The sequence below is a fragment of the Nicotiana tomentosiformis genome, chromosome 5, assembly GCF_000390325.3.
Source record: "Nicotiana tomentosiformis chromosome 5, ASM39032v3, whole genome shotgun sequence".
Classification (NCBI taxonomy): Eukaryota; Viridiplantae; Streptophyta; class Magnoliopsida; order Solanales; family Solanaceae; genus Nicotiana; species Nicotiana tomentosiformis.
This window is the reverse complement of record NC_090816.1, coordinates 100,319,043-100,333,553: the sequence shown is the minus strand read 5'-3', so window position 1 is coordinate 100,333,553 and position 14,511 is coordinate 100,319,043.

The window sequence follows — 14,511 nt, the reverse complement described above, 5'->3', positions numbered from 1 at the left end:
GTCACAAATTCTATGAAGTGATACTGAATATCCCCGTACATCAGTATCTATAAGGATAAGGAAGATAAATAATCTAGGTAGAGGTGGACTACGGACGCCGGCATATATATCTTGAAGTCTCCAAACTAAGTTCGCCTCACTAGTGCCTGGACTAGTAGGAGGTACCTGGATCTGCACAAAAAGATTTATAGAAGCGTAGCATGAGTACATCACAACCTCGGTAGAGTAGTGACGAGGTCAGGTCAATGCCCTATTGAAATAAATAAGGAAAAGAACGAGTAATTAACAGTGTAATAATAAAAACTATGAAAATGAAACAAGTAAGAAATATACCAAGATTAACTATACTGACTAAGACAAATATTAATGCATCACGGAAGAAAACAAGGGATGTTATGCCAAGGAAATGAAACAACCAACACAAGTGAAGTAATAGAGAAGTATCAACGAGAGTCACTATCGAGGTACCGCCTCGTAGTCTCAAATCACAAAATAATTCACAATCTTTCCTTATATTACTGTGGGAGCCCTGCATTTAGTTTTGAAAATTATTTTGTCCGAAATAGCATCCCGCGTTTTAGCCCACCTTATCACACCATGTGGCTTCAAGTAGTTCCCCTACTAGCAACACGCGTATCAAGCCCACCTTATCTTACCGCATGTGTTTCAAGCTCAAAACCTTATACCACCGCATACGTATCAATATCACAACGTATCATAAATCGCACCTCAAGTGCCCAATATCACAACTTACCAAGAAAACCAACAACAACAATATTTTCACAACAAGCTCTAAATATTTTGGTGATAAATACCAATTAGAAGGTCTGAGACGACCCAGAAAGTACTTGATCATATCATGATCTGATTTGTAAGCCTACTTGGGTCTTGAGTATTTACTTGTAAGAACGAAATTCTTTTATTTTGTAATGGATAGTTGCAACTCTGCAAAAAAGAATTCAGTCAAATATTTTTTAAATTGAACCATTCCTATATCATATATGTGTATGTAGCTCACGGCTCAACCACAATATGCACAAGAGTTTCAATAGTAACAATCGAAAGTGAGTAGCTCAACAAGAATAGTATTTCACAACTTTACAACTTTGCCTCACACTACTAAACATCCGCATAAAACCGTCCGAAAAAATCGACCAAAATCGGTCGGTAATGGCCAATAACCGTCCAAAACGCGACCATTTACGTGTGGTCGATATTTTGAATGTCGATAGAGCATACCGACCAAAGTCGGTCGGAAATTACCGACCAACTTCGGTCGGTATGCTCTACACGACCATCTGACAATTTAATTGAATTACCGACCAATATTGATCGGAATGTTATTTTAATAATTTAATTTTACCGACCAACGTTGGTCGATGTTCTAAATTTAATAATTTTATTTACCGACCAACTTTTGTCAGTAATGAAAGATAAATTAATTTATAATGTTTTATATACCGACCAACATTGGTCGGTACTAGAAAATTTATATTTTTTATAAATAATTAAATTTAATAATACCGTTCGATGTTGATTGGTAATCTGGACATGGGAGTCAACTTACCGACCAAAGTTGGTCGATAATGTTGAATTTCTAGGATTTCAATGTGCATTAACCAATCAACATTGGTCGGTATTTTGCAATTAATTTTTTTTATTAGTTACCGACCAAGGTCGATCGATTTTCTAGGATTAAGTTTTAGCAGAAAATGCCTGTTTTGGTAGCTACATCACCTTCCAAATAAAAACAACATACCAATACCCCCAATTCACCACAAACAAGCCCCAATTCACCACAAACAGCCCCTAATTCACCACAAATCCAACCAAACATCCAAATAATACTTTAAAACTAACAAAGTTCAATTAAACATCACAATTCAAAACCAAGAAAAAACTAAGTAATTACAACAAGTTCAAAATTTTTCAATCTAATTCAAAACTAGTTCTATTAGTCTAGTTCAAAGTATATCAAAGTATTGATCAAAAGGTATTTTCTACAACATTATCACCATCTGATGAACTTTCATCTACAAAACGGTATAGAGACGGGAAGAACGATTATGGGGAGGACGGGAGGAACGATCACGGGGAGGACGGGAGGAACGATCACGTGGAGGTCGAGCCTCTGGCGAGGACTCATGAGACTGAGGCAACAGAAAAGCTCCAGTAGAAAGGAGAGCTCTGATCTGAGCTTGCATACCAAGGAATTGAGCATCTCTAAGCCTTTCTCTTTCCTTGGCCGCTTCTAGCTCGGAGGTAAGCCTTATCACTGTCTCCTGCATAGCCGAGAGGCTCTCCCTATTAAGTGCCTCGCCTTGTGAGGAAGTCCATATTCCTTGCATTCCACACCTATAGTGATGGAGTTTTTTCTCAGGAAGCCCGTATACCTTCCCCTTTTTTGGACGTCCAAAAACCTCTAACTATATTCTTTCAGCATCCTCGTTCGAAGGTTGGGTTGGCTCGCCTGATTCACTAGCTGGCTGACTACAAATGAAGTCCCCCACGTTACTTTTGTAGCGACCCTACGTTATTTTAAATTAAATTATTATATAAAAAATCTTATAAAAGTAAATTATAACACTTAAGGAAAATTGAAAGCTTATATATGTAGTCTCTACCTGGTCCTCGACCCACCTATCTGCATCCCCCTCTTTCTTCTTCTTTAAAATATACGTCTCCTTGAATAGCTCATCATGGTGCATTGGACGCCCATACTTCTTTTCCTGAAAATAAATTAATTTTGTTAGAATTGATATACTTAGAAAAGTAAAGACGTAATAATATAAGCAATTCCCAATCTTCTTCTTGTTGTCCCGATGCTGATAGCACCCTTAGTGTGCAAGGAGCTTCCCTTATCGGATGAGCGAGCTTTCTTCCTTAGTTCGCTCTTCGGTAAGAACTGCTCGGTCTGCCATTGCCTTAACAAATCTGCTCAGAGCTATGGTCTCAAAGGCGAAGTCCTAAAATGGATGGAGTCGATGATGAAGATGACTGTTATCCCTGTAACTGCGAGATAGCTGGATGCAATCCATGTGGCTATGATACAGATGGCTATGACAAATATGGTTGTGATATGGATGGCTGCAATCCATGTGGCTGTGATATGTAGGGATGTGATCCACGTGGCTGTGATGCAGAAGGTTGTGATCCACGTGGCTGTGATGCAGATGGCTGCGATCCACGTGGATGTGAGGCTGTTGGACTGTATGTCGGACGTATAGTCCTATGGCCGTGTAATGGAAGACCCGGTGTCGAGATGAAGGTATAGGCCTTGTGATGCTGTGGCAGCTCAGTATAGCCGTGTGGTGGAGGATAAGACATAGACATCTCTAAACATGGTGGAAATGAGGGAGTAGTATTATCCCCAGATTCTACCATCCTCTTTCCCTTCCTAGCCTTTTCTCGACCCCGAGAACTAGTAGGGTCATTGTTACCTTGATCCTTGCTTGCCATCTGCATAATATAATGCATATTTAGATTGAAACATATAAGAAAATAGTTATAACATGAGAGTGTTTTAAAACACCTGTTGATACCCAATTTTGTCCTCATATTTTTTCAAATAACATAAATCTTTCAAAAAAACATTTTGCATCATTATTGAGTTTATAAATCTATACAAGCATTTTTCTACAATATTTTATAATATTTAGAGCTTTAAAATTGATTTTCCTGCATTTTTACTTGAATAATTTATTAGTTACTCCTTTCAATTATTTTGTGACGACTTAATTACCTAAATTATCATTTGCATCCATAATACATGTTTCATATATTTTTACTTTATTTTATATAATTACATTAGTATTTTTTAATGCTATTTGCACAATTTTGTAGTAATAGCATGTACTCATATATAATTGCTTTTTATTTATACCAAAATAGCATTTTATATTTTGATAATGCCAAATTATTATTGTTAATAATTTTAGTGCATAAATAATATTTTTATTTTATTTATTAAGCATCTTTAGAAATTAATTTTGATAAATTTTGTGTTTTTAAATAGTAGCCCAGCTTTAAACCAATTTTCGGACAAATTTTGGCCCAAATCCTTAGCCCAATCCAAGTATCCCTTTAAAATCCGGGCACGACCCGTTTGAAATAACCCACACTAGTCCCTTTAAAATCCTGGTCGTTGATCTTAAGAGATCAACGATCCACGATTAACCCCCTCTTTTAATTATCCACCCCAACCCTAATCCTCACATTCACTCTGATCAGCCGCCCTAAAACACTCTCCACTCCCTTTTCTTTCACGAACCCTAGCCGTCACACCCCAGTTCCTCTTCGATTCCAACCTGGAGATGGAATCTACCTATGATATACTTACCTTATTAATTTTTTCTCACTATTGGTCGTCCATTTATGGTGTTACTTAGGTGCTTGCCTAAGTTTGGCAAGTGTCACTTTCGAGATCGGACTAAAATGGCTCGAATCTTTGATCTTGGGCGTTATTCCGTCTATATACGCTCAACAAAGAGCAATTTGCACTCTTGGTTCGAGTTTTAGACGATTGAACCCAATTAGGTTTTGAGGCTCTCCATCTCCTTTATTGATTTTGATTTGCATGTGATATTCTCTTTCCTTATTTGTGCTTAATTGATTGTTTTTCATATTTGTTCTTTCAATTTTTACTACTATATAAACCCCTCCCTATTCCCCTTTAAGACAGACCTTTAATCGTTAGATTTCACTAAAAAAATGAAGTTATTGTGCTATTGTTCTCTCATTCTCTTGTTCAATATTTTGATTCTTGCTTGGCTGAAAGCCAAGGCCACCGGGATTCGATTTTTAAACCTTCTCTTGGTGCGAGCACTGCCCGGGGTTCATTTGAAGCCCTTGGGAACTCTGACGCACTAAGATTCTGGGTTGTTGCTCTTTGATATTCAGAGTACTGTAGAATTTGTCCTTTCTTGTTATCTATTTAACTGGTAAGTCTCTTGGCTTTATGATTTCATTCTTTTGTGTTTATGTCCTGCATATTTACACCTATAAAATTTCATGACTTAGTGTGTTTCCGGGCTCACTCTATGTGCAACCTTATTAGCATTGAACTTGTTTTTGTAACTTGAACCTCTCCTAGCACTTGATTTTACCTAATGCTACCAGTTCCGGGACATGTTTATGCCTAATTTGAATAATTTGGACTCTCTTAAGTTGGTTTAGCTAATGTGTTGGTGCCTGAATGTTCATATTTGTTGCTAGGCATGAGTATTGCCTTCCAACTTTGTTCTGAATCCCTGTAGTGAATGCCTCATATTTGTAATATGTTATAATCTGTGTTAAGACCTTCACTATTAACTATGACCTGCTCCCCTGCTATTGTGTCACTCAACATGTCTTTGTTTGCTTAATTCTACATCCTTAGTAATTGTTCGAGACCTTTAGAGTAGCTATTTCGACTTGGGTTTTCTTATCATGTTTGATACTGTTAGCATGTCTGTCTTTTGACACTGTGATGGATACTTAACATAATTGGGATCCTTAGGCTTTAAACTCTTTAAGTTGGTACTCTACTCAGACTTGTTTGGTATTACGCACCTTTTTATGTTAATCTTGTAATTCCAGAAAACTTGACTCTTCTCTAACTCTCTCAATGTGTTTTCTACCAATATGTTACTTCTTGCTAAGTGTTGAACCTGTTTCTAAGTCTTGTTGACCCTCTTAATTAACATGTTCTGTGTTTAGACAACTTTGCTATGCCTGCTTTTAAAATACAAGTATGTCTTTTCAGATTTTGTCCCCTTAATCGTAGTTCTCTCACTCTCTTTTGTTACCTACATTATTCTGAATCCATCATTCTTGGCCGGCTGAAAGCCAAGGACACTAAGACTCTCTATTGACTGCCCTAGTGTGAGCACTGCTCGGGGTCCATTTAAAACCCTTGTGAAATCTGACACACTAGGACTTGAGGTTCTTTGGCCATTCTCCTTACTACTGAGACCTGAGCTATCTTTGACATTCAGTTCTTTCCCCCTTCTGTCTACTGAATCTGCAAATTAGTTTGTTTAAGTTTGGGTCATATGGTAAATCTGTGGCTGTTTGGTTTGGCTTGAGTTCCTCTATGGCTTCTGGGTTGTATGGATGGATATAGTTCCCTGTTGGGATCTGGGTATGCTAATTGGTGAAGAAAGAGTTTTGTTGAAGGTCCAGGCAATACTGGGTATCTCTTTTGGGCATGCTATGGGACTACTGTTATTACTTGTATAACATTTTGTAATTACATTCATCATTGGGTCTGTAATAATTCTGTAATAAATAATTGGGGTGTTGCTGAAATTGGAAAAATGGGTATATTCTAATTTTTGCATGAAAGGGTGGGGTATAAAGCATGCCTATAGGATTCATATGATCTACTTGCTATCCAACCTGCTATATATGTCATTTAATTTCCATGTGCACTGGTAGAAATCATGCTTTAGGAAAGTCACACACTCACACAACTTGTATGTTATCAAAGCATAAGTGCTTTATTTATTCCTATGTTTACAACTAGACATCATGCCTATAGGAAACAAAAAAATGACAATGACCATTCTTCCAATTTGCATAACTGCGGCATATTCACTAGAAATCATGCCTATAGGATGTTAATTATTTAATTTGCTATTGTATCATACTGTTCACCTAGAAAACATGCCTATAAGGGCTAAATATAAAAAAAATCGGTTCCAATCGCCAATCTTTAGAAATCCTGCCTATAGGGTATTACTACTCGCTCTAAAGCACTAATGCTGAACTCTTCAAACACTGTTTTATTGCTTAGCCATGCCACTATTAGAAAGCATGAGTAATTCTGAGCATTTCCAATAGTTTTTACTGTCCCTTACTGCATAAATCACTTAGAAATCATATCTTTAGGTTTAATAACTTATAACCTGTAATATCAATAATCAGCATGCAATACTCCTAAACCATATAGTTGTTTGGAAATCATGTCTATAATTAGCGCCTTGCATCTGAAACTGCCTGTACATTTGAATCCAAGGTCATACAGAAATCATGTCTATAGGGCTTAAGGACTTTAATTAGTCTCAGTTCTTAAATTGCCTAATGCCCAATATGAAAACCTGTCTTGCGTGCATTTGTTGTCTAAGTGTGGAGGCTAACTTGAGCCTTTAACTTCTCATATTTGAAGTCCAATATGTGTTTTGTATGTCTCCTAGTTTTGACATTTCTGAGCCACCTAAGTAAGATCTAGAACCACCCTAGTAGAGGTCCAATACCTCTTGGACCATAGGAATGGGAAAGGTAGTGCATGCATATAGCACGACTTAGAATTGAATTAGCGTGCTCCAGGTAAACAACTTTAATAGAGTAATCGAGTAGCAGGAGATGATAGTCTGTGCCCACTGAATAATATGAGTAACTCCCTACCTCAAGGGAGTTTCAAAGTATTATTTATGTTGCATGGGGTGATCCTTTAGGCTAAAAAACTTAGGACCCCCCTTTTTCTTCTTTATTCGTTTAACATCTAATATAGGTTTAATAGTTATATCCTTGTAATCCTTACTTCTCATTGTGTTAATAAATTCATTTGGCTCGTACTCTCTTTGTTTATCTTGCCTAATTATAATCCACATAGTCTTAAGTTTGGTCGGGACCCACAGTTGTGAACCTCGAAGAGTGCCTAACACCTTCTCTTTGAGGTAATTTGAGCCCTTACCCGATCTTTGGTGGCGTTGACTAGTCAAACAGACTCATTTGCATGATAGGTGCCCTAACGCACCTTAAATATTGTTAGGTGGCGACTCTTCTCTTCTTTAACACTCTATATCCCGTCCAAAAGAGTTGCAACACGTCGAAAGCCCGCTTTAGCGAGAAAATGGGACGCGACAGCATGGAGACTCTGTTGGGGATATACTAAGGCTCTTACCATAATGAACTTGGCTTATGCGGATTATTTTCTTTGTTATAACATGCACATACTTTCCATTCTCCACCTTTATTTGTTTAAATTTGTTTTAACATGCACATCCCTTCCCCATTATTTGCTATGACTGCTTTTCATTTGACTGCTATATCATGCCTCTCCCATTCCTACTCCCTTACTTGCTTTATTACATTCTCGTATATATTCCACGAACTAACTTCTTCCTTTGTCTTTCTTTCTTATGCTTTTCATGTTTTAACTTATTATCGTATTTGCTGGTTTTACATATTTATCATGCAAATACTTGGCAACGTGTTATTATCTCTGCATAAAACATGCTCCACATCATACTCCACTCGTGCCAATTATCAACATAGCGGCACTTGATGAGTGTCCGCGCTCTTCCAGAATTACCCTTTTCAATCGGAAAGGCTTATTTGCGGTAGACTAGTCGATCAGCGGTGTAGTCGATGGTCTCGTGCCTTTCCCTCTTAAGTTGTTCACTTGAGAGTACCAGTCTAAACCATTCTAGAAACCTTACTCCACCATCAAATGTACATGCATCATGTTAAACCTAGTACGTGTTTTGACATTGTTAATGTAATAGCCCGCTAAGATAAGCCTTATCCAAAGTTCAACGGGATTTCTATAATCCCAATGGACACTACCATGTTATGTGCATTACTTGGAGAAAATGTGCCAATATGTTGATCATTATTGTGTTAATGGTCGAATTTGGAGAGGGAGAGAGCTAACTCTATTTGCTTGCAGAAAATGAAGCACGAAGTCCCCAGGTTCGGCATGGTCCAAAACATCCCACCTCTGCTACTTGATTGGTGGAAAAATCTCGCGCCTTGCGACAAGAATCATGTGAGAAGGGTCCTTGGTAATTTGCCGTCCTTGCTAGACATCCGACCAAATAGGGCATTGATTGAGGCCGCTACCATGTTCTGAGATGAGAAAAGGGCTGTCTTCCGCTTTGGTGACATAAAAATGACTCATCTCCTAGAAGAAATAGGAGGCTTCGCTAAGCTGCCATGGGATAGTCCAGGGTTATTAGTTCCAGAGAATCGCACCCCTCGTGGTTTTCTAAAAATGCTAGGTTTCAGGAAAAATGATGAGTTGCTTTGTTTGAAGAAATCATACATCCCATTTGAATTCCTTTATGAGCGTTACGGGCACAGCAAGTCATATCGTCTTCATCATGAGGAACTGGCCATTACCTCCTTAGGTTGGATGCACCGCCGAGTTCATGTATTCATCATTTGCTTCTTGGGTTTGTTGATATTTCCAATGAAAGGGTGAAGGATTCAGACTCGTTTAGCTATGGTTTCAAGAACTTTAATGGAAGGCATTGAGGGGAAAACCTACACCATCATCCCTATGATCCTAGCTGAACAGTACCGCGCTCTAGATCAGTGCAAGTAGGGATTTGGAAATTTTAAAGGTTGTAATCTATTATTGCACGTCTGGTTATTGGAACTCTTTCAGAGGGGAGAATACAGCCAAGAGCTTCTGCGATGACCGTTGAATGACTACATAGCTTACCATCACCCAAAAAAAATGGCATTCATCCCAGATAGGTTTGCACAGCCCGGAGGTGCTGTAAGTTGGGTATGTTTCTTCAGCAATCTGACAGACGAGAAGGTACATTGGATGTTTAAGTGGTTTCACAGCAGCAAGTTCATTATGAGGTCGAGGGATACTACTCATATGGTATTGATCGGATTGCGAGGCGTTTATCCTTATGCTCCTATAAGGGTAATGAGACAAGCAGGAAGAAAACAGGTCATACCTCGTATTTCCAACATGGTCCAGTACAAGGTAGATTTCAAAGGGGACATCATTCCTTTCAAGTTCGAGGCGCAACATATGTGGAACCAGAAGGTCATTGTAGAAAGAGATACTATCGAGCCAGACAGGTACCATGCAGGGCATGTGTATTTCAATCCATCATGGTTGGTAGATGATATAGCGGGAGACATCAAGCCAGGGGTAAATTTGGAAAATAGGATCATTGATGATGCTGCCGATGCACAAATCAAGTATAGAAGGCTTCGCAAAAGGGTTTTTGAGTCTAAAGCTAGACATCTGGAACAACATAAAGTGGACATGGAGGCAATTAATGAATGGAAGGAAATCGCCACTAAGTCCACCGAGAGATTGGAATATTTGGAGCAAGGGTTGGTGGAGTTTGAGGGAAAGATGAGGAAGAGGCTTTCAGATTGTCAGAACACGAATGGCAATGAAGGAGGGAATCTAGCAAAGGCTTACCTATTGTTGGATATGCGCGACCTGGGAAATTTGATTGACGGAGTCAAGAGAGCCAATCATGGAGAAGGTCCCTCAGGGACCAAATAGATTTAGCAAATGATGTTCTTTAATATTTTCTAGCTTAGTTTAGATTTCGATTGTAATAAGGCTAAACGCCATTAGTAACTTCATTATTATTGTTGATTTAGTAAATGTTTGCCTCGTTTTCACATTAATGAAATGACGCAATATTGGCATTAATTTTCTCCGAGTCTATGTGTCGCTTAGGCCTACCTCGGGCATAATGAGGTCCCCAATTAGGACACAAATTATTGAATGATTTTATAGAACATGTTTAAATAGTGCAAGCATTTTTTTCAAATATCTCTACTAACTTGGTTACCTTTGTTTGTTTTTCTTTCTTTTGATTATTCCCATTCCCCAAGGTTGGTTCGCGCATACTAGCATCATCTGCATATCACACTAGATCCAGAGGTCCTCCACCTCCTCCTCCACTAAGTGATCTTAAAGGAAGAAGCAAAGGGAAAGGAAAAATAGATGATTTGAGCGGTATCAGAAAAGACAATGCTACTATCGCAGAAAACGTTGAAACTTCAGATGGCCGAAGTATTCCGGCACAGAACGAATTGGTCTTATGTCTGGAACAGAAAATCCTGGAGCTATAAAGAGAACTTGAGCAGTCCAAAACTTGGCAAGTCTTTCCCTCACCCTAAACGTCCCTGATATCAACCAACAAAATCCAAATGCCCCAAACCCGGCACCACCCCAAAACACACAGAACCAAAATCCACCGTTGAATCCTCCCGCACCACATCAATACACCACAGCTCCTCAGAACCACAACCCTCCACTAGTACCTACTCCTCAACAACACCACCATCATCCAACTCAATACCCGTAAACCACTACTTATCATGCTCCCCAGAATGCGCCACAACCTACTCTTGATCCCCAAAACTCAACCAATGACCACCCTTATGCCCAGATTCTCGGAGTTCACCAAAGCAATCTCATATATGTGGAAACGTTACCCCATACCCCACAACAAACCCCATATATACTTGAATCAACTGAGAATGACCTGTTCATCAAGAACATGGCGGAAGAACTCAAGAAGCTTACTGGCAGAGTTTAGAGCGTCGAAGGTGGTAAGGGCATTGAAGGTTTGAATTATGAGGACTTGTGCATTCAACCAGATATGGAATTGTCGGAGGGTTACAAACCTCCCAAGTTTGAAATGTTCGATGGAACTGGTGATCCAAAGGTACATCTAAGGACATATTGTGACAAACTTGTAGGAGTGGGCAAAGATGAACGAATCCGTATGAAGCTGTTCATGAGAAGCCTCGCAGGAGATGCTTTGTCTTGGTACATCAGTCAAAACCCGAAGAAGTGGGTTAATTGGGTGAGCATGGCGTCAGATTTCATGGATAGATTCAGGTTCAACACAGAAAATGCACCAGATGTTTTCTACATTCAAAATCTCAAGAAGAAACCAACAGAAACTTTCCGCGAGTATGCTACTTGGTGGAGATCTGAAGCTGCAAAGGTAAGGCCAGTGCTTGAAGAAGAACAAATGAATAAGTTCTTCATCAGAGCTCAAGACCCGCAGTACTATGAAAGGCTGATGGTTATTGAAAACCATAAATTCTCTGACATTATCAAGCTAGGAGAAAGAATAGAAGAAGGAATTAAGAGTGGAATGGTGACCAATTTCGAAGCACTACAGGCCACAAATAAAGCTTTGCAGTCAGGAGGTATCTCTACGAAGAAAGAAGTGGTGTTGTTATGGTGGCCCAGGGTCCTAAGTATCCTCTCACATACCAAACACCTCCACCCACATACCAGCCCTCAAACCCCAGATACCAACAACTTGCCACCACCTACCATGCCTATAACACCCAACCCGTATATTATCACTCACCACCACCCGCCCGCCAAAATTACCAAAAACCAAGAACAAACTTCGACCACAGACTACCCAGACAATACACTCCAATCGCTGTACCCATAGACCAACTGTATGAGAGACTGAAGGTTGCTGGTTATGTCACTCCCATTCCAGCCGTTTCTATGGAAAACTCTTCTCAGTGGATTAACCCAAACAAGACATGTGCCTATCACTCAGGCATGAAGGGCCATACCATTGATGAGTGTCGCACTCTGAAGGACAAGATTAAGACATTGATTGATACCAAGGTCATACAGGCAAAAGAAGCCACACCCAATATTCGTAACAATCCTCTTCCAGATCACAGAGGTGAGGGAATGAATGTGATAGAGACTGATGAGGAATGGGATCCGGAAGGGTCAACTGGACTCATTTGGGAGGGGGATAATCCTAAAACATCTCCAGTCACCCTCACGCCCATTGTGGTACAAACCCAAGCACCGCTTGAAGTCGAGATAACCGAACCAACACCGTTTGAAGGTGAGATAACCACACCCTTCATTGTGATAGTAGCACCCATGCCATCTTACAAGTCTGATGCTATACCATAGGATTATGTTGCGGAAGCGAGAAGGAAAGGAAAAGCAAAAATGGAAGAAACAGGTACAACACAAGGCATGACCAGAACTGGCAGAGTTTATACACCTGAACACTTGGGATGAACAGGCAAGGAAGCTGTATCTAAGCAGCCTGTCATTGAAACTGGCCCTGACGACCTTTGGAGAAAAGTGCAATCAAGAGAATACTCCGTGGTTGACCATTTGAACAAAACTCCCGCTCAGATATCTATCTTGTCACTGCTACAAAACTCTGAGACACACAGGAATGCCCTGATGAAGGTGCTGAGTAAAGCCTATGTATCACCAACATCACTAGTGGGGAAATGGCCAACATGGTCGGGCAGGTACTAGAAAGCCACAAAATCACCTTTCATGAAGACGAGCTGCCACCAGAAGGACTAAGTCACAACATGGCACTACATATCATAGTGCAATTTGAAGATAAATTCATTGCGAGGGTCCTAATAGATGGGGGTTCGAATCTCAATATATGCCCATTGACCACTCTAAAGAGATTGGGTAAAGGCCTACACGAGATAAGCAGGAAGCATGAATGTAAAGGCGTTTGATGGATCTCAAAGAGCCACAATCGGAGAAATCAACCTCAGCCTACAGATGGGCCCAACCTGGTTTGATATTGAGTTTCAAGTGCTGGATATATCTACTACCTACAATCTATTGTTGGGACGACCCTAGATACATGCCGCTGGGGCAGTGGTGTCACGACCAAAAATCTCACCTGTCGTGATGGCGCCTTTCTCAATAATAGGCAAGCCGACAATCTCAATAAACTCCCATGTCTTTTATGTTTAAAAACAAAATGATTAAATTAAGCGGAAGAAAATTCACAAATACATATATAAACACTCCCAAAACGTGGTGTCACTGAGTACATGAGCATCTAATATGAATACAAGTTTGGAAATACGGTCCATAATAGTTTGAGACTAAATGCAGTAAATAAGAAGGTAGGGAAGGAGAGGCAAGGTCTGCAAAACACGACATCTGCCTCTAAATCTCCGAAAAGTCAACTGTGCGAAAGAATCAACACCCGCTATATTCGGGAACACCTGGCTCTGTACACGAAGTGCAGGGTGTAGTATGAGTACAACCAACTCAGCAAGTAACAATAATAAAAAAGGAACTGAAGATAGTGACGAGCTACACAGTTATAGTTCACATTCAGTAATTCCAGCAAAGAATAAACATACTTCTAAATCTAGCAGTTTAAGTCAAATCGGTTTTATACAGTTCAAGTTCATGTAATCCGGATATTAAAATCTTTTAGAGAATTTCACAACAATGACAGATAGCAACTAAGTGCAACAACAAATGAAAAGCAAGTACAGCCTCTCAGGGCAACAGTCACACAACTTGTCACAACAGCTCAACCACTTGGCTCTCAGCCCTCAGCACTCACACTCAACGGGTACCTGCGCTCACTGGGGGTGTACAGACTCCAGAAGGGCTCCTACAGCCCAAGCGCTATAATTCGCACGGACAACTCACGTGCCATATTATCCCGCAAGGATAACTCACGTGCTGCACGGACAACTCACGTGCTATAATATCCATACCTTACCGACAGGCCCTCGGCCTTACTCAGTCGTCAACCTCTCTAGTCTCTCGGGCTCTCGGAAATCACAAAGATCAGCCCAAACAAAGACAACATAGTGTACCAACAAAAATTAAGAAAGTCTGAGATATGATATGCAAGAAAAATCATGAGTGAGTACACGACATCAATTAGCAAATAATTCAACAAGTACGCGACCTCTGCGGTTCCCAACAGTACTATCACATAACCTAAGCATGATTTACAGTCAAATTTCTTTAACGCATAG